This window comes from Panthera pardus, unplaced genomic scaffold (assembly GCF_024362965.1).
Source record: "Panthera pardus isolate Hobbes unplaced genomic scaffold, ASM2436296v1 HiC_scaffold_6, whole genome shotgun sequence".
In the NCBI taxonomy this organism is placed as follows: domain Eukaryota; kingdom Metazoa; phylum Chordata; class Mammalia; order Carnivora; family Felidae; genus Panthera; species Panthera pardus.
Genome location: NW_026526991.1, coordinates 86765412 through 86790408, shown reverse-complemented (window position 1 = coordinate 86790408; position 24997 = coordinate 86765412). Strand labels below are relative to the sequence as shown.

The 24997-nt window shown below is 41.1% G+C and overlaps 1 protein-coding gene and 1 pseudogene across 1 annotated transcript in view; one reads left to right on the top strand and one right to left on the bottom strand.

Annotated features, from left to right (window-relative positions):
* Window positions 1-24997, bottom strand: part of LOC109268710 (cationic amino acid transporter 3-like) — a 215065-nt gene that overhangs the window by 87737 nt on the left and 102331 nt on the right. The window lies entirely within an intron of this gene.
* LOC128774997 (myc-associated zinc finger protein-like) overlaps window positions 387-24997 on the top strand; it is a 38310-nt pseudogene continuing 13699 nt past the window's right edge.

Below are 24997 nucleotides of genomic sequence, written 5' to 3'. Positions count from 1 at the left end.
AATTTTGATAAAGACTTGAGAGGAAGGCTAATGAGGCTGTTAAATAATTATTTTATTTCTCAAAGTTTTAGAGCAGTGAAACTTAAATGTAACATCTCCAGAGATTATATCAACCCTCTGTATCCAAACACAGCTCCTTTCTCATCTCGAGGTATATGAATACTCTCTTCCTCCTTAAAGTTTCAGACAATGAAGACTCTGGAGCCAATCAAACCAGTGACTCCCAAACAATCAGGTATAAAGCTTTTTAGAAAGCTGAGCTTCCCCAGAGTTTCTCAAGTCCTAATTCAAGCAGCCCTGCAACTGAGGTGGGGACAGTCACGAGTACAGGAGTGGAGGCTTTGAGTTCAGGGAAAGAGTTTTAAATAATAGTAAGTGTTGTGTACATGCACATCAACATGTCCAAAGGTGAAATAGTTCACAATGCATGTGAACAGGTAAGCAGAACAAAAGCCACCATGAATAGTGGGGCTGAGTCTCATACTCAAGGGTAGAAGAAATTAATGAACAAAATCACATGAAAACTGGAATCTTCCCATTTTCTCTTTCTGTTTGTGCCTTCTCTAGAAGTCTGTGTCTAATCACAGTCCTTCACTTATCATTCAACAAATATACATGTCTTCATGTATTCAGTACTGCAGATAAAGGAAAAAAATCACAAAATCTCTCCACCCACATTGCTATACTACTGCAGTAGGAAGCAAACAATAAACACATTAGTAATAAAAAATATATGTTGCATTGGCATTGCAATCAGTGTTGCAGAGAAAAGGAAAGCAAGAAAATGTTAGGATGTGCTCTAGTGGGTATTATGATTTTAAAAATGTGTGATCCAAGACAGCCTCACCTTCGCACTGTTGTGCAACTGTCACCACCATCCATCTCCAGACTTGTTCAACTTCCTCACCTGAAACTCTGTACTTATTAAACAGTAACTCCACCTTCCCTCCCCACAGCCGCTGGCGCCACCATTCTACTTTATCTCTCTGAATTTGACCACTGTAGGTACTCATATAAGTGGAATCACACAATGTTGTCCTCTTGTGACCTCCTTTTTCACTTAGCATAATGTCTTCAAGGTTCATCCATGTTGGAGTATATGTCATAATGTCCTTCCTCTCAAAGGCTGAATGATATTCCATTGTGTGTATATCCCATATCTTGTGTATCCACTGATGGGTGTATGGGTTGTTTCACCTTTTAGCTGTTGTGAATAATGCTATCATTAATGTGAGTGTAAAAATGTCTTTTTGAGTCCCTCCTTTCAATTATCTGGGATATACACCTAGAAGTGAGATTGATGGATCATATGGTAATTGTACATGTAATATTTTGAGAAATTTCCATACTGTTCTGTGGTGTCTGCACCATTTTACATCCCCACCAGCAATGCACAAGTGTCCCAATTTTTCCATATCCTTGCCAACACTTGTTATCTTCTGTTTTTTTTTCTTTAATAGCAGTCATCCTAACAGTTGTGAAGTGGTACCTGGTTATTTTTAAGAAATAACAAGAAGGGCTGTGGGGCCAGGACAGAATGAGTGAGGAGAAAGCAGTAGGGGATGAGGTCAGAGAGAAAGCAAGTAGCCAGATCCTTCACGTAGGGTCTGAAAGTCACTGTGTGGACTTTGGCTCTTATTCTGGGTGTGAAGGAAACCACTGAAAAAGTGATAATTTCACAGGTTGCTTACAAATTTTCATGTTCTGTGAATTAAGTATTAGGTTCTCAAACCAAGGAGTTTGGCCTCTTCCAGGAAAGGCCTCTTCCAGAGTTTGAAAACAAGGCATGGAGATAAATTTTGCAGAACTCTCATTAGATGTCTGGTGCTTCTAACAACACAATGAGGGCTGAACAAGCCACATTCTTGCATCTTCCTCCCTCTTAGATGCCAAAGCAGAGATGCTATACAGCCACCCATGGCAGAGTAACATGACAGATTGCTTTCATGAAGCTGTTCACTTATGGACTATCTCTAGGCAGGCTCTAGGCAGGACTCCCACACTTACATACCAAACAAAATCATTTTACTTTCATGCACTATTTTAGGTTATAACCACCATTATTGTGGATAATCAAGAGCTGACATGGAGATAAAGGGCACTTTTTCCAGAACCTGGTAAAATTAAGGACTGCAAAGGCAGAAGTAGGGAGACTCTCAGAAAGGGAGCAGGAACCATGTGCATCAGGCACTCACAAGCCTTACAGAATTAAATACATGAGTCCAGGCCCGAGCCCCATATGCCTCAGGAAGGACTGTCAGAAATGTCTGAGATGCTCAGAGCTGGAGAGATAAAGGAGCGAATAGGGAAGACTGACTACACATTTCTGAGAAGCAAAGAATACCTGTCATAATCTCACTTCCCCCAAGTTACAGGGATGAGAGCTCTACATAAATGAGAATTCCAAGGAGTTATCTACTTTCTCAACAACTAATAACCTGGTTCTCCAGATTATTGGAGATAATCCATATAATGGCTGCTCAACCATCATTCATAAATGTTAGAAATATTTATGTGTATGAGTTGGGAGTGGGGGTAGAGGATAGAGAAGGAGAGAATAATGGGGTTGTTCCTGCTGAGAAAGGAAGAGAGACAGAAATCAATTTTAACTATGACATTCTTGGATTCAATTGGGGGTTAGGAGAGAGAAGTATAGTAAAATATGTAAACCTGGATAACTAATTTCTCTCAGCAAGAAAACAGGCCATGTACTCCTAACTTCTGTGTGCTATTTCTCACTCCCGCTGACAACCACTTAACTCATCGTCCACTCTCAACACTCTGTGATCACCACCCACCCCCTGGGTAAAGAGACTTTACAGCTTGCCTCATGCCATAGTCCTGATCTCACTTTCCTTTTCTGTGGGTTCATTACAGAGGTCCTAGGTTATTTTTAAGCCTTCAAATATGTATAATAAAAAAGGGACTAGGATATAGGAGAAAACTGCTCCTCCTCCTTTCCTCAAGTAGAAAAATAATAGAGCTAAGTAGCAATGAAGGTCTTATTTCATTCATTTATTCATTCATTCAATAAATATTAAACACCTTCTAAATGCCACTCCTACCTAGCACTTGATGTTACAAACACAACTGGGAGAAAAAAAGGCATGCCCATGTCTTTAACATGCTCTTATATAATATTCCTGTCTAAAATGTGTAACCTAAATCTGATGATAAAAGCAATCAGCCTACAAAACAACTTTGTACAGTAAGTTGACTTTCTATAAAACAAGTGAACTTTGCTTTTCAAAACCATCAATGTCAGGAATGACAGGCTGAGGAACTGTTGCAGATTATACGAAAATAAAGAGACATAACAACAAAATGCAATGCATAACCTTGGAATGTACCTGGACCATGGAGAAATACTCTAGTAAAAAAAATGGACAATTAGTAAACTTAGACTATAGACCTATAGACCATATTTCACACACACACACACACACACACACACACACACACACATTGGACAGAGCAAGAAAATGTGGCAAAATATTAACAATTGGTCAATTCTAGAGAAAAATAAATGGGTATTTAATATAACATTCTTGCAACTATCCATAGGATTGATATTTTGCAAACTAAAAATGTAGAAAGAAAAAAAAGAATGTCCCAGTAGTAACGTTTATGGATTCTCCTTCCCTGAATGCCTTTTATAAACAAGTTTGACATGATTTTTGGTTAGAACCAAATCCCACCCAGAATGATTTAGCCTCAAATCAGTAACTTTAGATCAGAGGATCGGGTGGGAAGATAGAACTCCTTTGTCTTTCATTTACAACCGAAATTGTCGGCAAGCAAAAATGACTGGAAAGACACCACAACTTTGCCTTAGGTAAGTACGGTTATAAAAACCTCATACTCTCATTGATATTTTGTGGGACTAACAGACACTAATAAGCCAGGACCCTAGACTTGAACTCTAGAAGCATTGGGGAACATATGCAAAGGCTGAATATAGAGAAAAATGGTATCTGGCAAATAAGGTTACCAGGTATATGTGCAAGAATTAGGGATGCATGGAGAGAGCCATGATAGAGAAACAGATTTGTTGAGCCGCAAGTAATGCACATATGTTATCTCATTTAACCCCCATAACAACCCAATAAAATAAGTACTATTACTCTAATTACTGACTGAAACATTAGGCAACTAGCATTTAGCAGTACAAAGAAGAGCAGGAATTTGAACTTGGTTCTTTGTCACTTCAAATACCATGTTCTTTCTCCTCCAGCACCCTACTTCCACAAAGAAACACAATTTGAGAGCACGACTATTAAAGGAGTATTTGAGCCACTTCTCACCTTTGTGCACAGGTCATCTTCTGCTGATATCTTCCCTCTCCTCCCAAATACACACTGATGAGCCAGCTAGAAGCATGGGAACCAAACTTGAAAGAAGAGAAAGAAAGAAAGAAAGAAAGAAAGAAAGAAAGAAAGAAAGAAAAGAAGAAAGATGGATGAGGGGGAGATGCGTGGGTGGCTATGTCAGTTAAGCATCCAACTCTTGGTTTTTGCCCAGGTCATGATCTCATGGCTTCATGAGTTCAAGCCCCACATCAGGTCTGATCTGTCAGCATGGAGCATGACTGGGATTCTCTGTCTCTACCCCCTTATTTCTCCCTCTCTCAAACTCATGCTGTCCCTTTCTCTCTCAAAATGAATAAACAAACTTAAAAAAAAGTTCTGGGACCATTAAATCTGAATGCTCCATCTAAACCATGTCCTGCGAAAATCTAAGCCTAATCTAGGCCCTTTTACATGCCAAGAAGGATTCCAAAACGTCCCATATCCATTCTAATAGTTCCCAGATATGATTCTACAACTATTGTAAAATCCTGCCCACAACGTTAGCCCATCTGTTTTTACTTAGCCTTTAGGGAAAATACAGGATAATAGATCTCCAGATGACAAATATAAGTCATACTCCTGAGACTTCTTTTTCCACTCTATTCCAAATCTTTTCTAGTCACTGCCTCATTCTTAAGCTACATGTTGAGTGTAGCTTAGGGAATTCTGGAGAAGAAAATGAAACCTTGATTTTCATTGTGTAAAGAAATACAGTCATACGGGGAGCAGACGTTTTCTAAAACGGGAGCCTGATGGCAAGAAAATGGTTGAAATTTCCCTGACAACCTAATTCCTTTCAGGCTTGAGCTTCCCAAACCTCAGCCATCACTCATGGCTTCAAGATGCAGCCAGCACACACCATGAGGAAACTTCTGTCACAAAGGACAGCCCCAACTGGGACAAAGAAGGGCAGGAGGTAGATTGCTCCTGTTTAATGAGAGTGGTTTAATGGAACGTCTTTTTTTTTTTAATTTTTCTTTTGAACTTTTTTAACGTTTATTCATTTTTCAGAGATGGAGAGAGACAGATCATGAGTGGGGGAGGGGCAGAGAGAGGGAGGCGCAGAATCCGAAGCAGGCTCCAGGCTCTGAGCTGTCAGCACAGAGCCTGATGCAGGGCTTGAACCCATGGGCCATGAGATCATGACCCGAGCTGATTACAACGCTTGAACAACTGGGCCACCCAGGTGAACCTAACAAAACATCTTTTTAAGATTCTTATCTCATTTGGCCATTTGCTCCCCAGACTGGGCTGCTAATAAGGAGCAGACTGGGAATGTTTGCCAGAGAATGGCAATGTCCTCTTATCCTTTGCCAGGAAAGCCAGTACCAGTAGAAGGTCAGTTCTGAGAGTGCTGTCCTTGAAGCAGGATAAAGCCCTAAATCACATTCTTCCTGATTACTATATGCAGAAGATAACTGAAGTGTGATTGCTCCTTCTGGAAATGACACTTTCCTCAAGTCTGTAAAGACACTAGTACACACACATACACACACACACACACACACACACACACACAAACACTCCCAACCAACCTGCAGTTTCCAGCTCCTTATTAAGTCAAAACTTCTAAGATTGTATTTCAAAGGCTTCCTTTTCACTGTTGTTCTCCCACTTACTCATACTATTAAACTTTAATGTGGTCCTACTGGCACAAATCTTTCCCCACACATGCACGTCTTGCTGGCATTAACATCAACTATCACACAGACGGTCCTTCTCTGCCTAGAATATGTTCTTTCCCAACTCTGTTCAGTATGACCTTCCTTCTGGAAATTTCTCTGGTCACAGCTACAGATAGGTATCTGCTCTCTGCAGTATGGTCTCCTTGTCCCTTTCTCTTTCCTCATTAATGTCCAGGGGCATAGGTCACTGGCTTACAACTATGCATTGGGGAAAAACCCAGTTAAGGAAGAGGGTAGAAGCAGTTAGTGCTGAGGTGAAACCAAGGAGCACAGCTTCTGCCTGATGATGCTTTTAGCTGCCTTTCCTTCCCCAGCTGAAGCCTGAGGTGCAAAGAGTTAACTGGTGACAGCCAAGAAGTACCCCAGGATATACAGCCCAGTTTGGTGATGTCAGAGACCTGACACAAGAACTGAGGTCCAAGTCTCTTTCACCACAACAAAGTCAAAGTACAAAGGAAGTAACCTAAGTCAACTGAGAGAATGTACATCATCAGCGACATTCATGATTTATTCCAGTGTCATCCTTTTAATGTGTGACAATGGAACAGACAGACAATACAGAGTTTTACTACTTTCACTGCTTACCTTATTTGTAAAATAAGTCCTCTAATGTTTTGGTATTAGAAAACATGACACGATACTCAAACTGCAATAACTACACTTAACGCTGGCCTGAAGAAGGAGGAGTGGGACCATAGTCAATTAATTGAATGGGCTGTAGAATAGTATTTCACTTGTTTCAGGTGGGTAAGGAAGTATCCATCAAATGCCCTTATATTATAAGCTACCAGAAAAATAATTTTCTGTATTTGCTACCATTTTTCTTGTACTATCTATAAATAACTACACTGATAGTTCTGTGTACTTGGGTCTGGGTCTAAAGTGAGAGTTTGGATGGCTCCTCAAGTCAAAACCACAAAAAGTCCAAGTGATAAATATTGGATTCTACCTATTAAAGATCAGATTTCAATTAAATGTAAATAAATATAAAGACAATTCCAAATTAGAAAATTCAGGCACCACAGTGATTCTTTGTGGAAAAAAAAAAACAAAACCTCAAGCAAAAGCAACATTTTTCTTTTCCTAAATTATCAACACCACCACCATTACCCACAAATAATCACACACTCAGTTACACACAGTGAAAGACAATGGGGGCAAATACAGGATTCCCCTCTCTGGGATTTTTCAATTATGGGTGTTTCATGAACACCTCCACACCTGCCAAAAGAAGTAAAAGATACATAAAGTATAAATGAAGATATATATTCCTAACTCAGAAATGAATACTCAAGACAATAGCATGTGAAAATCCCAGATGGCTTCATAGTTGATGGAAAGTAAAAGTAGTAAGGACCTCATTTTCCCCTGTTGATAAGACTAGTGAGTATCTTCTGTGTACTGTGTGTCAGCCTGAGAAGACTGCATGGAAGAGGGAAGAATTACCCTATCTTGGCATCATGCATAACTGTTTCCCAGGAAAACATTAGTTCAAGCTACATACTCAGGTTGGGCTATGATCCAATAAGTAGAGCCTCTTTTAGACTCTCCTTCCATGCCCCTCATCAAAAATACAAAACAAACTCCACTACACCTGGAACCAGTAAATCCAGTTTGCCCGACTAGATAAATCCATTTAAATATTTGCTACAGATATTAATATAGAACTAGATAGTAAGATGTAATAATAATAATAATAACAACAATAACTCTCAGTTTTGGAACTAGATATTAACATGGAACTAGACAGTAAGATGTAATAATAATAACTATAATAAATAATAATAATAATAACTCTCAGTCTTGGTCTCTGCTGAAAAGGAAAAGAGAGAGAAACTATCTTATCTCCCAGGAGTCTTCTGAAAGCAACCTCACCAAATGGATTACTTAAAAGGCATCCTCCCAACTAGGATCTTACTTGGTGCTGTATTCTGTTTGCATGTTACTGGGAAGAGGCTTTCTAAAATAAAAAATTCCGTAGGACAGAAACTGCTTCTTGTTCCTTTAATGAGGCTAATTCTGCAAGGATACATTACTAGGTGTAACTAAGACTTGAACTGGAAGGCATGGCAGCCCCCAAGCTGTCTGCTCACTAGACCAAGAGGAAACACAGCCACTTCCACCAACTCACTCACCTGTCCTACTACCTAAGTGCTACACCTCTCAAATCCATCCCAGTCTGGCAGAAGCTGAATTCCAAGTCAGTGAAAACCCATCCAGATGCAAATTAACACACTCCAGACCAACTGTATGTGCACCAAATCCATCCACTCAATTATAGGCCAAAATCTATGTAAATATAGGACAAAACGTTTTTGCTCCCTTCTCACAACATCTATGGAGTCACTGCTACATGCAGACACCACACTAGTATCATTGCACAATTATTTGGGCAAACAATCAGGGAGCCAGGGCTTCTCTAGAGGGTGTATAGACTCCATAAAATCTAGTAATATTCTGGAATGGTTGTGAATAAGGCGCCCTTTCTTAGTCCTTCTGGGATAACTGCTGACAAGGTAAAGTGCCACACTCCTCATTCATGATTTGACACATTTAGATTAGTTTCAGTCAGAATCTAGTTTTGGAAATTCTTAACATTTCTATTACACCAAACAAGATGATCAACCTTGCAAATCAGAAAAGCCTGAACTTCTGCTTCTAGAGGTCTTCAGAAACTAGATGGGCTACCAGGAGGAATCATAATTATATTTTCCAAGCAAGAATCAAAAAGAGATCTGGGAAAATCCAGGAAGGATGTGCAATTAAGGGATTGGAAAGTGATGTGACACATCAATGTCAATGGTGAAAATCAATTTCTTCTCTGTTTCCCCTACAATTGACTACTCTTTCTTCCCAACTCCAAATCCTGTCAACACAGAACACCTAATAAAAGTTCTCAGGAGAAAGCAGTAGAAGGAAATCCATCTGCTTTTCCACCTTATTTTCAAAACAAACAAAAAAAAAAACAAAAATAAAAACGAACAACATAGGAGCACCTTTGTGCTGAGCCACAAAGCAATGAGCCACAATGAGCACTGAGCCACAATCATTTTTTTTCTAAAAAGTCATGTTAAGCAGCTTTGATATTTTCTCCTAGATCCTTCCTTTCCTTGTAAGAATCTGATCCTGAATATCCATCCAGTGGTCCCACACAACACTACATCCTGTCTCCACTTTCAGAATAGCAGTTGTGAGTGGTCAGAGGTTATGGCTCCTTCTTCCATATACTTCCTCCCAATATATACCCTCAGTAATACACTGCATACAAGGTGCCTTAGGAAAGACTGACTCTCTCTGGTCACCTTACTTCATATCTTCAAATGTGTCCTCCTGTCCTCCATGTAAATACTCAGGTGTCTCTCTCTGTCCTCTCTCAACACACAGGGCTTGGTTCCTCTCATAGCCCCAGGTAGCTGCTCCACACTGTCACCATCTGCCTTGAAAAGTTAATTTGTTTTGCTTTGTTTTGTTGTAGGAAAGACACTAGATCATCTGAGTCATATGAAACATGTATCATGACTTCTCCCTCAAGACTCATCCTACTTACCCCAGCTCAGGCAACATAATCTACACTACTTTTTAAGGGACACTCTTTATCCCTCTTCCCCAGTTCTTTCTAATCCCAACTCTGTCATTTCTGGGATATACAAGAAAAAAATGATGATGATAAAACAAAAATATATTCTAAAAATTATATTTGTCAATTTAGTGGATACATGTGAAGGAAATTGGCCTTTCCACATGATTTTGCTTAAACTAAGGTTAAAATGAATCTGCTTCTAGAAGAACATAACACTATCAATTGGTAATGGAGAGAAGTTGCCCAATAAATAACTGCTAGAGGAAATGAGAGAGGCAACTTAGGAATTGACATCTGCCATATAATCAATAATACAGGTTTTGTGCATGGGTAAGTGTTATCTGGGCTTCTGGTGTTGGGTACAGCCCATAGTGTACATGGCACTGGGGAGGGTGGAGGGTGGAGAATAGTTTAAGACTCCCAAGGCCTCTAAAGTTAAAGAGTTTCAAATATGTTCTGAGATAACAGCAAACTCTCTTTTTCCTCTTGGAAACACAGGAAGACAGACCTATTTCAGGCTTCTCCTTCAAGACTTTATCAATCAATGAACTATGCCTATCATGTACATGAAATTGATAGAATCCAAGATAAAGAACAAAGCCACCAAGTTTCAAGGTTATTTAGCACTCACTCATTTATAATATATTTGGGACCACAGAGAAGCCTTCTTAAAGTGTTTGAAAGACCACTAAGCGGCCACACCCAGGAGAACTTGGTAATCTTGCCTCCTACAGCCTGACCTGGCCTATAATCAATCCCCACCATGCAACTTTTTTTTTCAATATATGAAATTTATTGTCAAATTGGTTTCCATACAACACCCAGTGCTCATCCCAAAAGGTGCCCTCCTCAATACCCATCACCCACCCTCCCCTCCCTCCCACCCCCCATCAACCCTCAGTTTGTTCTCAGTTTTTAACAGTCTCTTATGCTTTGGCTCTCTCCCACTCTAACCTCTTTTTTTTTCCTTCCCCTCCCCCATGGGTTTCTGTTAAGTTTCTCAGGCTCCACATAAGAGTGAAAACATATGGTATCTGTCTTTCTCTGTATGGCTTACACACCATGCAACTTTTTTTAATTAGATAAGAAAGGCACGGAGATCCCTTCAGCAGTAAAAATAGATATCTAGATCCTTGAATAACTAGGAATAAACCCCTCACATCCCCTCTGGTGATGGTGGACCACCTTATCAAACTAGACCTGCTATTCTGCAAGGTCCACAGCAATGTCCTCCTTAAGAAGATAGGACTCAGAGACTCTCAGAATCTCCCATGAGAAAGTGTTGCAAAATATGAAAGAGACATCAGAGACAGGAAGAAGAATCTTCATTAATTCAAGGAACATATCTAAGCATACTCTGTGCTGGGCCCTGTGGGGAAGACAAAGATGAATAAAGCAAGCTGTGCACCAGGTCAGAAAGGAAAGGCCAGGAAGGACAGGTAAGGACAAAGAGGTGGGAAGGACTCTGGAGGAGAATAATATCCTCCAGGAATAATTTCCCCTACTTCATATTTTCCTCAGCAGAGCTGAGAACCTTTCTGGCATGGAGGAGAACAGAATGTAGGCCTCCAAATCTCTCTGACCCCAGCAAACCCACCTGCCCTTCCCAAACTCACAAGGCCTCTCTGCAGCCCCCTCTCCCAATCCACTGTCTAGCTCTGATGCCATATAATATCCTCTGCTTAAACCCCACAGGGCTTTCACAGCAGCTGCACTTTGTGCCCAGACTTCTTCCTCTCTGGCTCTGTCTCAGTTTTCATGTCAACTCCATAAACATGAGAAATCACTTACCCATGGGATGTTTCTGTATTAGAGGAGAAAGACCTGAGAAAGAAGTGCAAGTCAAGCCAAGGGAGAGGGAAGGAGCTTGGCCTAGCAGAGTCAGGACTTGGGGTGGAGCTTAGAGGGAGCCCTCAGGGAGTTGGGGCACTGGGGAGGCCAGGCCCTCAGGAAAGCAGAGCCATCAGGAGGTGGGGCCATCAGAGGGCTGGTGTGCCTGAGAGGAGGGCTCATGAGAAGGGTAGGGAACTGTGAAGGAGGTGGATTAGGCAGAATCCTGGAGGAAAGCTGGAAATGGGCAAAGGAAGACAAGTGAGACCCTGCATTGGTGATGAAGTGGACTGAGGGCTTAAATGGGACTTGTTGGAGACTTTGTTGACCCAAGATCTGCTTTTAGAAGTAAACAAGCTTTTCAGTGTATGGAGGAGGTCCTGGTTGCCAGGAAGAGAGTGTGGGGAGCCATGTGGAACCAGCCTGTGGTGATTTGGAGGCCAGTCCTAGTTTCAGCTAAGGAGCCGACTCAGCAGTCCTGTAAACAAGGATAGACGCACCACCAAAGACACCTCTCACAATCTCCTACTAGGTTCCTCTATCAGCACCACACATCCCCACTCCCTCATTCAGAATTCACTTCACTCCAGGATTAAAACTAAAAGGGAATTTGCTTAAGCTTCACCTCAAGGGATTTCCTGACACAGTCACCTCAGCATTCATAGCATATTCTAACTGAACATGCATTGGGCATTTTGTTGGAGGGAGTAAAGAAAAAGATATAGTTTCTACCTAGAGAGCTTCCTGCTCTAGACATTCAAAACGTGGTGCTTCCAAGACTCTGAAACAGTGACCAAAGGACATTTCCGAGAATGTTAATCCTCAAACAGAAGCCAAGACTTTTCATAGATGGAGAACGTAAGGCCTACTTAAAGACCAAGGGCCAAATGCAGATGAGATGGGCCCAAGAAGCCACCAGTCTCATGGAAAAGAGGCACCACTTCCTTCTCTTAATAGTGCTTAGATTTCCCTAAACCCTAAATTAGGTTCCTTAAACTCTGCAGTGGAGATGGAGGGAAGGAAGAAAAGAGTAGCAGCAGGACCCTAAAGGGACAGAATCTTAACTGTACTAAGACAGAACATTGAAATTTGAACAGAAAGAACTGCTACAGATGTCATGAAGAACCTCCAACTGAGGAAAGCCTACAAATCACATTGACTCTGCCCTAACACATCTCCAGTAGTCATGGACCAAAGGCACTAATTGGGCACCTCTTTTGTTCCAGGTTCTATGCTGGGTGGTGGATGAGTGGCCCAGCCAGGACTACAGAGCCAAAATTCCTAGAGGCAAAGGAGACAGGAATTGGAAGGATGGCTCTCAGGACAGAACACTGGGGAAGGGAGACCTGGGGGTTTAATTTGTGTCTGTTGCAATATTCCTAGGCTATCTTCCTCTGCCTCAGGCTGGGAGTTTTCCCAAGTATGCATCTACTTCAGGGGAAGTGCAGGGGAGGGTCTGTGTATTCTTGTATCAGGTCCCAAAAACAATCTTTACCCCTTTCTCCCTGTGCTATTCACTGTCTTGGGTAGAGGTGAATGGCTGTGGAAATAATAGGGCCCCAGACAATCACCAGGTAATGAAAAAACTGGCTCAGGATCCTTCCCTACCTCCCATTGTCCAGCAGAGGTGCTCAGGCAGCCTGGGGGCCCTCAGGCCACGCTTTAAGCTTGACCCAGTCAGGCAGGCCAGGGTTGGGCCCTTCAGGGCTTGTGCCCCTGGCTCCACCTGAGCCCCTTCGGGCTTGTCAGTAGCCAAAGCCATGTTCCATGTATTCCCTAGCACACTGCTGCAACCCTCTTCCCTCGCAGGGCCTGGACTTACCTGGAGTGGGCGGCCTCATGAATACCTTCCACCCACCAGAGTCACACCCAGAACCCCTTTCAGGTCACGACTGAGCTCCAGTTCCCTTTTTGCCTCCCAGGGTATTCCATTCCAAGTCGTGCCAGCCCCACAAGCCAGGCCCCAGTCCCCATGGCAGGGCTTCTCCAGGTGGACCTGCTCTGGGTTCTCACTGACACCCAGGAGTCTGCCGCACTGCTGCTGCCCTTGTTTCTGTGCCCCTGGCCCAGCCTCCCACTTCACAATGGACACAGCCAATCTGAAGTCTCCACCCTTGCCCCCACCAGTGTCCCCACAACATGCCCAGGCCGCACCTTTTTATCTGCATTCACCATCTCTGCAGCCATGCCACTACCATGGTAGCCCCAATCTCAATGGTCACTGTGGCCTAGGTAGCAACTGCCTGGGAGAAGACAAAGAGAAAGGGGCCCTACACTTGTGCCCTTGCGCCAAGGAGTTCCAGATGGTTACAACATCCTAAGTCATCAGGCCATCCACAGACAAGGCCTGCAGCCAGCACTCCTCAGGTGCTATGGAGATGCCCGCAGTGGTGCCCCTGAGCCTCCTGAGCATCTTTAGCTGTGTGAGCTGGTGGGGGAGGGGAAGACAGTGGTACAAGAGGTTGGGCAGTCACAGGGGCCACAGGGGCTCTGGGCAGCGGGTGAAGGGTGACCAGAACCCACTTTAGAAAGCACATCCAGGAGAAGCACACCTGTGACATGCATGGCAAGGACTCCACAGCATCTCCCACCAAGACTAGACAAGCTGTGGCTTCAGAAGAGGAGACCTACCCATATCCAAGGTGCCTGCAGAACTGCAAGTGCAGGGACCCAGGGAGATACCACATGTGCGTACAGAACAGAATTGCGCAGTGCATGAGCCCTGCAATGACTCCCACTGTGGGAGAGCTTATCCCTCAGAAGCAGCTCAGCAGTCATGTGATCCAAAGATGGCCCTTCATATGTGACCCATGAGGGGAGGAGGAGGCAAGATGGCAGAACAGCATGGAAGTTTTTCTTGTGTCCATGAAATATAGCCAGACCAACACTAAACCATCCTGCACACCTAGAAAACTGATTTGAGGATTAACACAACAATCTGCACAACCTGAACCATGGAACTCAGCAGGTACACAGCACAGAGAGGTGAACTGGGGGAGAGAGAAGCTACAGAGGGTAGGGAGCTGTTTTTGCCTGTGAAGAGAGGATGGAGATGGTGTGTGTATGTGTGTGGGGGAGAATACAGGAAAAGCAGTCCCCTAAAAGCAGCTGGAGAGAAAGTAGAAAAGTGGAAACAGCCACAGGGACTGAACTAAAAAGGGAGAAAGGAGAGGGTTTAAATTCCATTGACTCTATAAACAGGGAGAGCACAGAATCTGAAACTCCCCAGCTTGATACCTGGCAGTGCTCTGGTGAGAAGGGCAAATCCCCAGTAGCAGAGTGAAGTCTAGGGGTCTTCAGGCCACATGGGGAGAGGCAGTTCTCCTGATGGGAGGACATATGCTAGAGGCTTTGTAACACCCCCTACATGCAAAGGCCTCAGTGGACCCAGGAGAACAACCAAATTCTCTGGTGCTATAACAAAGTCATTAAGGCTGAAGCCTAGTGCCAGATGTGTTGTGATTTTCCATAATCCCTGAAATGCTGCTGCTACAGAATCAGGAGAACTGTTTTTCGGGTGAGCTGACGTCCAGCCACAGTCTCTGGGCATTGACAGCAGCATGGTCCTACAAATGTTCTTGGGTGCAGCCAGCACCCGGCCATTGCTCTGTGAGACCCTTCCACAGAATGTCTGAGCAAGTTACAGCCACAGTCCCTCATAAGTAAGGGGTCGGGAAACACAGCTGCATCTGAGATAAAACTCAGGAGGGAGGTGTTGCCTGGGGCTTGGTCACAGTGTAAAAGTGGGGAATGTACAGAAGCTGAAGACAAAGGACAGGTGTGCGATTGCTAATCAGGGAGAGCAGAGCTCCATTACCAGAGACTGGATAGCTGGGTGACGCCATTTTCACCTCTCCCGTGCATGCGCATACACACATACACCTGCCACAAAAATCCACCCCAGTAAGCTAAGCAGTGCCATCTAGTGGAGAACAGAGCCATTACACTAAGTCCCACATACTGGACCAACCTCAGTCTTCAGGAACATAAATCTCTTCGCCTACTTAGTTTACAACTATAAACTGCTCCATAGTTGAACTTCTACGGGAAAATACAGTAATTTCAATCATATTTTAGTCTGTTCGCTGGTCCACCTATTCAATTTTCTTTTTTCCTATCTCTTTTTTGTATCTTTTCTTTTTCTTCAATACAGAATGTGAAAAAAATCTATTTTTATTTTCTAGGTTTATTAAAAATATATTTTTTACTTTTTTGTAAATTTTTCAAATTCTGTTTTATTACATCATTTCATTTTATTCTATTTCAGTGTATTCATTTTGTCAAATTTTGAAATGATTTCCTTTCCCCCCCACTTTTCTCTCTAATCTTTTAAGCCCTTTTCAAAACCTGGGCCAAAACACACCTAGGATCTAGCACCATTTATTTGATTTTGTGTGTGTATTTGTGTGTGTGTGTTGTTTTTAATGTTTTAATTTTATTTTTTTTACCCTCATTATTTCCTTTTCTCCCATCAAAATGAGGAAATAAAGGAATTCGCCATAAAAGAAAGAGCAGGAATAAACAACAGCCAGGGACTTCACCAACACAGATACAAGCAAGATGTATGAATCAGAATTTAGAGTCATGATAATAATACTAGCTGGAGTCAAAAATAGATTAGAATCCCTCTCTGTGGAGATAAAAGAAGTAAAAGCTAGTCAGGATGAAATAAAAAATTCTATAACTGAGCTTCAATCTTGAGTGGATGCCACGGCGGCAAGGATGGTGAGGCAGATGAGCAAATTAGTGATATAGAAGACAAACTTATGGAGAATAATGAAGCAGAAAAAAGGAGAGAGACTAAGGCAAAAGAGCATGATTTAAAAATTAGAGAAATCAGTGACTCATTAAAAAGGAACAACATCAGAATCTTAGGGGACCCAGAAGATGAAGAGAGAGAAAAAGGGGTAGAAATGTTTTGTGAGCAAATCATAGCAGAAAATTTTCCTAACCTGGGGAAAGTAACAGACATCAAAATCCAGGAAGCACAGAGGACTCCCATTAGATTCAACAAAAACCAACTATGAACAAGGCATATCATGGTCAAATTCACAAAATGCTCAGGCAAGGAAAGAATCATGAAGGTAGCAAGGATAAAAAGTCCTTTACCTACAAGGGAAGACAAATCAGGTTTGCAGCAGACCTATCCACAGAAACATGGCAGGCCACAAAAGAGTGGCAGGATACATTTAATGTGCTGAATCAGAAAAAAATATGCAGCCAAGGATTCTTTATCCAGCAAGGCTGTCTTTGAAAATAAAAGGAGAGATTAAAAGTTTCCCAGACAAAAAAATTTAAAGGAATTCATGACCACTAAACCAGCACTGCAAGAAATTTTAAGGAGGACTCTCTGAGGGGAGAAAAGATGGGGAAAAAAAGACCAAAAGCAACAAATACTAGAAAGGACCAGAGAACACCACCAGAAACTCCAGTTCTACAAACAACATAATGGCAATAAATTCATATCTTTCAGTACTCACTCTAAACGTCAATGGACTAGATGCTCCAATCAAAAGACATACGGTAAAAGAATGGATAAGAAAACAGTATCCATCTACATACTGTTTAAAAGAGGCTGACTTTAGACCTAAAGACACCTTCAGATTGAAAGTAGGGGGTGGAGAAGCATCTACCATGCTAATTGTCAACAAAAGAAAGCCAGAGTAGCCATACTTACATCAGACAATCTAGACTTTAAAATAAAGACTGTAACAATCTAGACTTTAAAATAAAGACTGTAACAAGGCACGAAGAAGGGAAGTATATCATAATTAAGGACTCTATCCATCAGAGGACCTAATAGCTGTAAACATTTACACCCAAATGTGAGGGCACACAAATATATAAGTCAATTATTCACAAACATAAAGAAACTCATTGATAATAATACCATAATAGTAGGGGACTTCAACACCCCACTCACAGCAATGGACAGATCATCTAATCAGAAAATCAACAAGGAAACAATGGCTTTGAATGATACACTGGACCAGATGAACTTAACAGATATACTCAGAACATTCCATCCTAAAGCAACAGAATATACATTCTTCTCCAGTGTACATGGAATGTTCTCCAGAATAGATCACATACTGGGATACAAATCAGCCCTCAGCAACTACAAAAAGATCGAAATCATACCGTGCATATTTTCAGACAACAATGCTATGAAACTCGAAATCAACCACAAGAAAAAATTTGGAAATGTAATAAATATTGGAGACTAAAGAACATCCTACTAAAGAATGAATGGGTTAATGAAGAGGTTAAAGACAAAATTAAAAAGTACATGGAAGCCAATGAAAATGAAAAAACACCACAGCCCAAAACCTCTGGGCCACAGCAAAGGCAGTCATAAGAGGGAATTATATAGCAATCCAGGCCTTCTTAAAGAAGGAAGAAAGGTCTCAGATATACAACCCAAACTTACACCTTAAAGAACTAGAAAAAGAACAGCAAATAAAACCAAAACCAGAAGACAGGAATAATAAAAATTAGAGCAGAAATTAATTCTATCAAAACAAACAAACTAACAACAACAACAACAACAACAAAAAAAACAGTAGAACAGATCAGTGAAAGCAGAAGATGTTTCTTTTGAAAGAATTAACAAAATTTATAAACCACTAGCCATTTTGGTCAAAAGAAAAAGGAAAGGATCCAAATAAATAAAATCAAGAATGAAAGAGGAGAGATCACAACCAACAGAGAAGAAATACAAATAATAAAAGAATATTATGAGCAATTACACATCAATAAAATGGGAAATCTGGAATAAATGGACAAATTCCTAGAAACATATACACTACCAAAACTGAAACAGAAAATTGAACATTTGAACAGACCGATAACCAGTAAAGAAATCGAATTAGTAATCAAAAATCTCCCAAAAAAAACAAGAGTCCAGGGCCAGATGGCTTTCCAGGGGAATTCTACCAAACACTTAAGGAAGTGTTAACACCTATTCTCTTGAAGCTGTTCCAAAAAAATAGAAATGGAAGGAAAACTTCCAAACTTTCTATGAAGCCAGGATGACCTTGATTCCAAAAGCAGAGACCTCACTAAAAAAAGAGAACTATAGACCAATTTCCCTGATCAACATGGATGCAAAAATCCTCAACAAGACATTAGCCAATCGGATACAAGAATACATTAAAAGAATTATTCACCATGACAAAGTGGGATTTATACCTGCAATGCAGGGCTGGTTCAATATCCGCAAAACAATTACCATGATTCATCACATCAATAAAAGAATGGACAAGAACCATATGATCCTCTCAATAGATGCAGAGAAAGGATTTGATAAAATACAGCATTCTTTCTTGATAAAAACCCTCAAGAAAGTAGGGATAGAAGGAGCATACCTCGAGATCATAAAAGCCATATATGAAAGACCCAACGTTAATATCATCCTCATTGGGGAAAAACTGAGAGCTTTAGCCCTAAGGTCAGGAATAAGACAGGGATGTCCACTCTCACCACTGTTATTCAACATAGTATTGGAAGTCTTCGCTTCTGCAATCAGACAACCCAAAAAAATAAATGGCATCCAAATCAGCCAGGAGGAGGTAAAACTTTCACTCTTCACAGATGACATGATACCCTATATGGAAAACCCAAAATATGCCACCAAAAAACTGCTATAACTGATGTATGAATTCAGCAAAGTTTCAGGATATAAAGTCAATGCACAGAAATCGGTTGCATTCCTATACACCAACAATGAAGCGACAGAAAGAGAAATCAAGGAATCAATCCCATTTACAATTGAACCAAAAATCATAAAATAGCTGGGAATAAATCTAACCAAAGAGGTGAAAAATCTATACACTGAATTCTATAACCTTATGAAACGAATTGAAGAAGACACAAAAAAAAAAATGGAAAAAGGTTCCATGCTCATGGATAGGAAGAACAAATATTGTTAAAATGTCAATACTACCCAAAGCAATCTACATATTCAATGGAATCCCTATCAAAATAATACCAGCATTCTTCACAGAGCTATAGAAAACAATCCTAAAATTTGTATGGAACAAGAAAAGACCCCAAATAGCCAAAGCAATCTTGAAAAAGAAAAGCAAAGCAGGATGCATCACAATCCCAAACATCAAGCTATACTACAAAGCTATAATCATGAAGACAGTATGGTACTGGCACAAAAACACTCAGATCAATGGAACATAAAAGAGAACCCAGAAATGGACCCACAAACATATGGTCAGCTAATCTTTGACAAAGCAGGAAAGAATATCCATTGGAATAAAGACAGTCTCTTCAGCAAGTGGTGCTGGGAAAACTGGACAGCGACATGCAGAAGAATGATCCTTGACCACTTTCTTACACTATACACAAAAACAAATTCAAAATGGATTAAAAACCTAAATGTAAGACAGGAAGCCATCAAAATCCTCAAGGAGAAAGCAGGCAGAAACCTCTTTGATCTTGACCACAGCAAGTTCTTACTCAACATGTCTCCAGAGGCAAGGGAAACAAAAGCAAAAATGAACTACTGGTATCTCTTCAAAATAAAAATCTTCTGCACAGTGAAGGAAACAATCAGCAAAACTAAATGGTAACTGATAGAATGGGAGAAGATATTTCCAAACGACATATCAGATAAAGGGTTAGTATCCAAAATCTGTAAAAACTTATCAAACTCAGCACCCAAAAACAAACCAGTAAAGAAATTGGCAAAAGGCATGAATAGACACTTCTCCAAAGAAGACATCCAGATGACCAACCGACACATGAAAAAAAAAATGCTCAACATCACTCATCATCAGGGAAATACAAATCATAACCACAATGAGATACCACCTTACACCTGTCAGAATGGCTAACATTAACAACTCAGGCAACAACAAATAAAATGCCAATAAAATGAGCAAAGAGAAAGGATGCAGAGAAAGAGGAACTCTTTTGCACTGCTGGTGGGAATGCAAGCTGATGCAGCACTCTGGAAAACAGTGTGGAGTTTCCTCAAAAAATTAAAAATAGTACTACCCTATGACCCAGCAATTGCACTACTAGGTATTTATCCAAGGGATCCAGGTATGCTGTTTTGAAAGGACACATGCACCCCAATGTTTATAGCAGCACTATCAACAATAGCCAAAGTATGGAAAGAGCCAAAATGTCCATCGATGGATGAATGGATAAAGAAGATGTGGTATATATATATACAATGGAGTATTACTCAGCAATCAAAAAGAATGAAATCTTGCCATTTGCAACTACGTGGATGGAACTGGAGGGTATTATGCTAAGTGAAATTAGTCAGTCAAAAACAAATATCATATGACTTCAGTCATATGAGGACTTTAAGACACAGAACAGATGAACATAAGGGAAGGGATGCAAAAATAATATTAAAACAGGGAGAGGGACAAAACAGAAGAGAATCTTAAAAATGGAGAACAAACAGAGGGTTACTGGAGAGGTTCTGGGACGGGGGATGGGCTAAATGGGTAAGGGTCATTAAGGAATCTACTCTGGAAATCATTGTTGCACTATATGCTAACTAATTTGGACGTAAATTTAAAAAATAAAATAAAATAAACATGTCCATATACTAAGCACATACATAACTTTAATGAGGTGCTTTATGAATGTATGTGCCCAGCCTCATTCCTGGGTGAGGAGTCCAAGCTCCTGACTGAAGGGTTGGGGACAGTGATGGGGAATGAGAAAATGTCTGAATAGAAGCTTGCATGTGTCACTAAGTGTTTCTCCAACTACACTCTACAAAACAAAAAGAAATTATTTTCTCATGACTCACTATTTGGAATTATCCACTGCCCTTCAATTACCTCTATGCCATCAAGTTTCAGTGATCTTCTACCCCTTTTGAGCCACTACCCCACAGAGGGTGTAGCTCAGGGCTTAGTTGCATATGTTTTGCTCAAACTCAGCACAAATCCTAGCTTCACAACTCACCTGCAGCAATTATTTAACCACTCTGAGCATTAGTTTCAACTTTGGTAATATGAGCATAATAATTCTCACCTCATACAATTCTTGTATGAAATAGGTGATTATGTAAAATAATTGAGCAAAATAGAGAGCATACTACTCAGCCAAAGGTAGTTATTATTTTTGTCACCGTTTTGGGGGCATTGCAGATATAAACAAGCCATATATAAAAGAGAGATGTTCTTTTCCCTTAGGAGGTTTTTAAATCTCATCAATGAGACAAGATAAATACATAGAGGAATAACATGGAAACCTAAAACTCTTATTTGAACTGTAACATGCAATTTATTCTCCTACATCCAATCCGTGTTTTAAAATTTTCAGATTTCAATGATCTAATAAATTGTTTTTTTCTTCTGCCATTCATCATTCCCATGCCTCGCCACCTGATATACACCAAATATCCATCCCAGCCTTTTATTTCAGGAGTTGACTGGAGAATTCTTGAGATGAAAAAGATTTTGAGAGCTCATTTTGTACATTACCCTGTTTCTGGACAGGAGCCCATCTGAGTCATTCCAAACCCAAGTGAGACAGCCATGTGCATGGCCAGAGAGCCTGCTCCCTCCCATATCCCCCGGTCACTGTCTAATCTCAGAAATTCTTCTTCATCTTCTATCTCAATCTGTTTTCCTTCCATACTGGTCCCTCTTTACACTCAATCTGATTGGGGTGAGGTACACAAACCCTCAAAGACTGAAGAAAATTCTCAAATGCCCACCTGGTAACACTGATGCATTGCCAATCATCCCAGGTCCCTGTAATTATAGGTCTCATATATTTTGTTATTAACCATTTAAAAACTTCAAAAGTTTCCTTAAAAATAATTGATTTAGTCATCTTGTGCAGTCATCTGGTCTCTCCTTAAAGTTTCTGAAAGTTTTTGAAGGATGAAAATATCCTAATTTCCAGGACAGAAAATTAAGAACTCCAACTTTAATCCCCCCAACCTCTATAACCTCCTCAATTAGTATCATCAAGTTATCACTCATTTGATTAGGAGAGTACAACCCTGAGCCTCGTCATGAATAATATGGCCTCTACAATCCCTTTCAGGCCATCATATGAAGTAGAGGAAACAGAATTGGCATCAGTCCTGACCCATGAGATGTTTGCCCCAGGAGAGCCCCTGAGGACCAGGCAGACTCCAGCGTGGGCACAGCAGACATTTTCCTAAAGTGGGCATAGTGACAAATCCTAACACAGTGACTGGTGTGAGAGGCCTGGGGACAGGAGGGCAGTCAGGGCCCCCACCCTTCTCTCTCTAGTCAAAATTCAATTTCCAAGCCTAGGCTCCTCCTCTTGTGTTCCCAGTTCCAAAGTTTTCAAATCTTCCATAGGCTCATCTGAGGCCAGACACCTATCATCCATCATGTAAGGCTAGTGCCTCTCAAACTGGAAAGAGCATACAGATCACTTTGAAGTCTGTTAAAAATGTAAATTCTGATTCAGTAGGTCTGGGTGGGGCCTCAGATTCTGCATTTCTAGCATGTTCCCACGTGACAGCCATGCTTCTGGTCCATGGAGCACACGTCAAAGAGCAAGGGCCTAGATGACGATAGCAGTTGACACAACTCTCTCCCATGAAGAGTCTATGTGTCCACATCCTTCTGTCTGTCTATCTTCCAGATGACAATGAGAACCCATATCTCACCCTTTCCTGATTCAGGAATCTCGCTCCAGGGCACAATACACGGCACAAACCTGTTCCATAATTTCCCTTAAAATGTGAAGCAACACATCCCTCACAAAAGTCCCATTCTTTCATGACTCTTAAAGGTCCATGTAGCCTGGAATTCCTGCCCCATTTCTTTTCCAATTCTTTTATCCATCTTTTATTTCCCAAATTTCTCCACAGGCGTACACCTCCAGTGTCTCTTGACCAATACATCTTTCTCAGTTTCTACTCACACCTTCCCTTACAAAGTAATGATGCCTTCATCCCTATCCAGTTCCCAATTCCTATTTCAGTCTGTGCTTCTCCCCACTTGGGGGAAAACTTCTCTCTCCCCAAAGAATCTTAGATTATCTCACAAAATTGTATACCAGTCTCTCAACAAAGCATCTAAAGGAGCTGGTATCCAGTGTCCTCTTCAGTGATTCCCTGAAGTCAGGTAGAGCAATTGGGTCTTCTATCAATTTCACTATTTCCAGCCCCTCCACACATGCCACAGAAACAGATGGAGCAGGACCAGGAGAGGTCATGTCAGGCATTCTCTTGTCCAGGGTTGTATTTTCCCTGTTTCTCTTTGAAGGAACAACACTGTTCTTACTCTTGGGTCTAGAGGAAGGGGAGAACTTACTCCCTGCCCTGAACAAGACTCCAATATGATGGAACAGACAGGACAGTCACCATAACTCAGGCAGAGCCACACAAAGGAAAAACGAGAAGTGCCTGGGTACAGTTCTAGATGCTGGGTATAGCTCCACATAGAGTTCAAGATATAGTTCTGGACATAAAGAAAAGCTATTTGTCAAGGAAGTCCCCAAAAGATAGTATTAAAAGAGTAGCACAGTGGTAGACTGAAAGGAAAGAGAATTTTCAGTACCAAAGAAATGTGTAAGGCTCAATTCAATTCAACATGAATTTATTATAGACTTATTATGCTCCTGGCCCCAGCTGGATGATCAGGAGGAGTGAACAAGATACACTCATAACCTATGATCTTCAATCAGGGAATAAAATAAATAAAGACACACAGAGACATGTGGTATATATATATTTACTTTCAGCCATAATGAGGTATAACTGACATATAAAACTGTAAGATATTTAAAGTGTACATTGTGGTGATTTGATCTACATATGCACTGTGAAATCATTCACTATGATTTCCCCACTGTGAAAAGATTAATGATGGTATTTTCATCTAAATGTTTCAAAAATGAAGGTAGATGTTAAAAGGGCACTTTGTTTGCTTCTCTTCATTTTTACGTGTGGAGGGACTTCAGCTGGAGCCTTGGTTTTCAAAGTGTGGTCCCTGGACCAGCAGCATCAGTATCACCTGGAAACTGTTAGAAGTACAAGTTCTGCCCTCCCGCCCCAGATGTACTGAATTCCAAACACTGGGAGCAGGTTTTCACAAGACCTCCAAGTGAGCTGCAGGAGCTGAAGTTTGAGCCATCACTGAGCAGATTACTATTCCTGGCCTCTCTCCACACCCTCTTTCACTGAGAATTTGATTAGTGAGTTGAAGAGACAACTGTGAGTATGCCCAGCTCATCCCCTTCCATTCTTGTGTTGATTTTCTTTATTAATCCAGAACCAACTTGTCCACAGGACACTTGCATGCCAACTTGCTCATACAACATAAAATCTAATAAAAGCGGACTGTCTCTTGTGATGGGAGGCAGGGTGTGTCCAGCACTTCTTGTGATGACGAGTAAGTCTGTCTAATTTAATGATGCCGGCTTGGCAAACCAATTAGGTTGTGGCTGATTATTTAATCATATGTCTCTATATCTTGATTATCACTTGGTTCTAAACAGAGGAGGGTAAAATGGGGTATTATTTATTGGAGCTCTACAGCACCAACAATGGGCTGTAGTGAAAAGTGGGTGGGATTCACATTCAG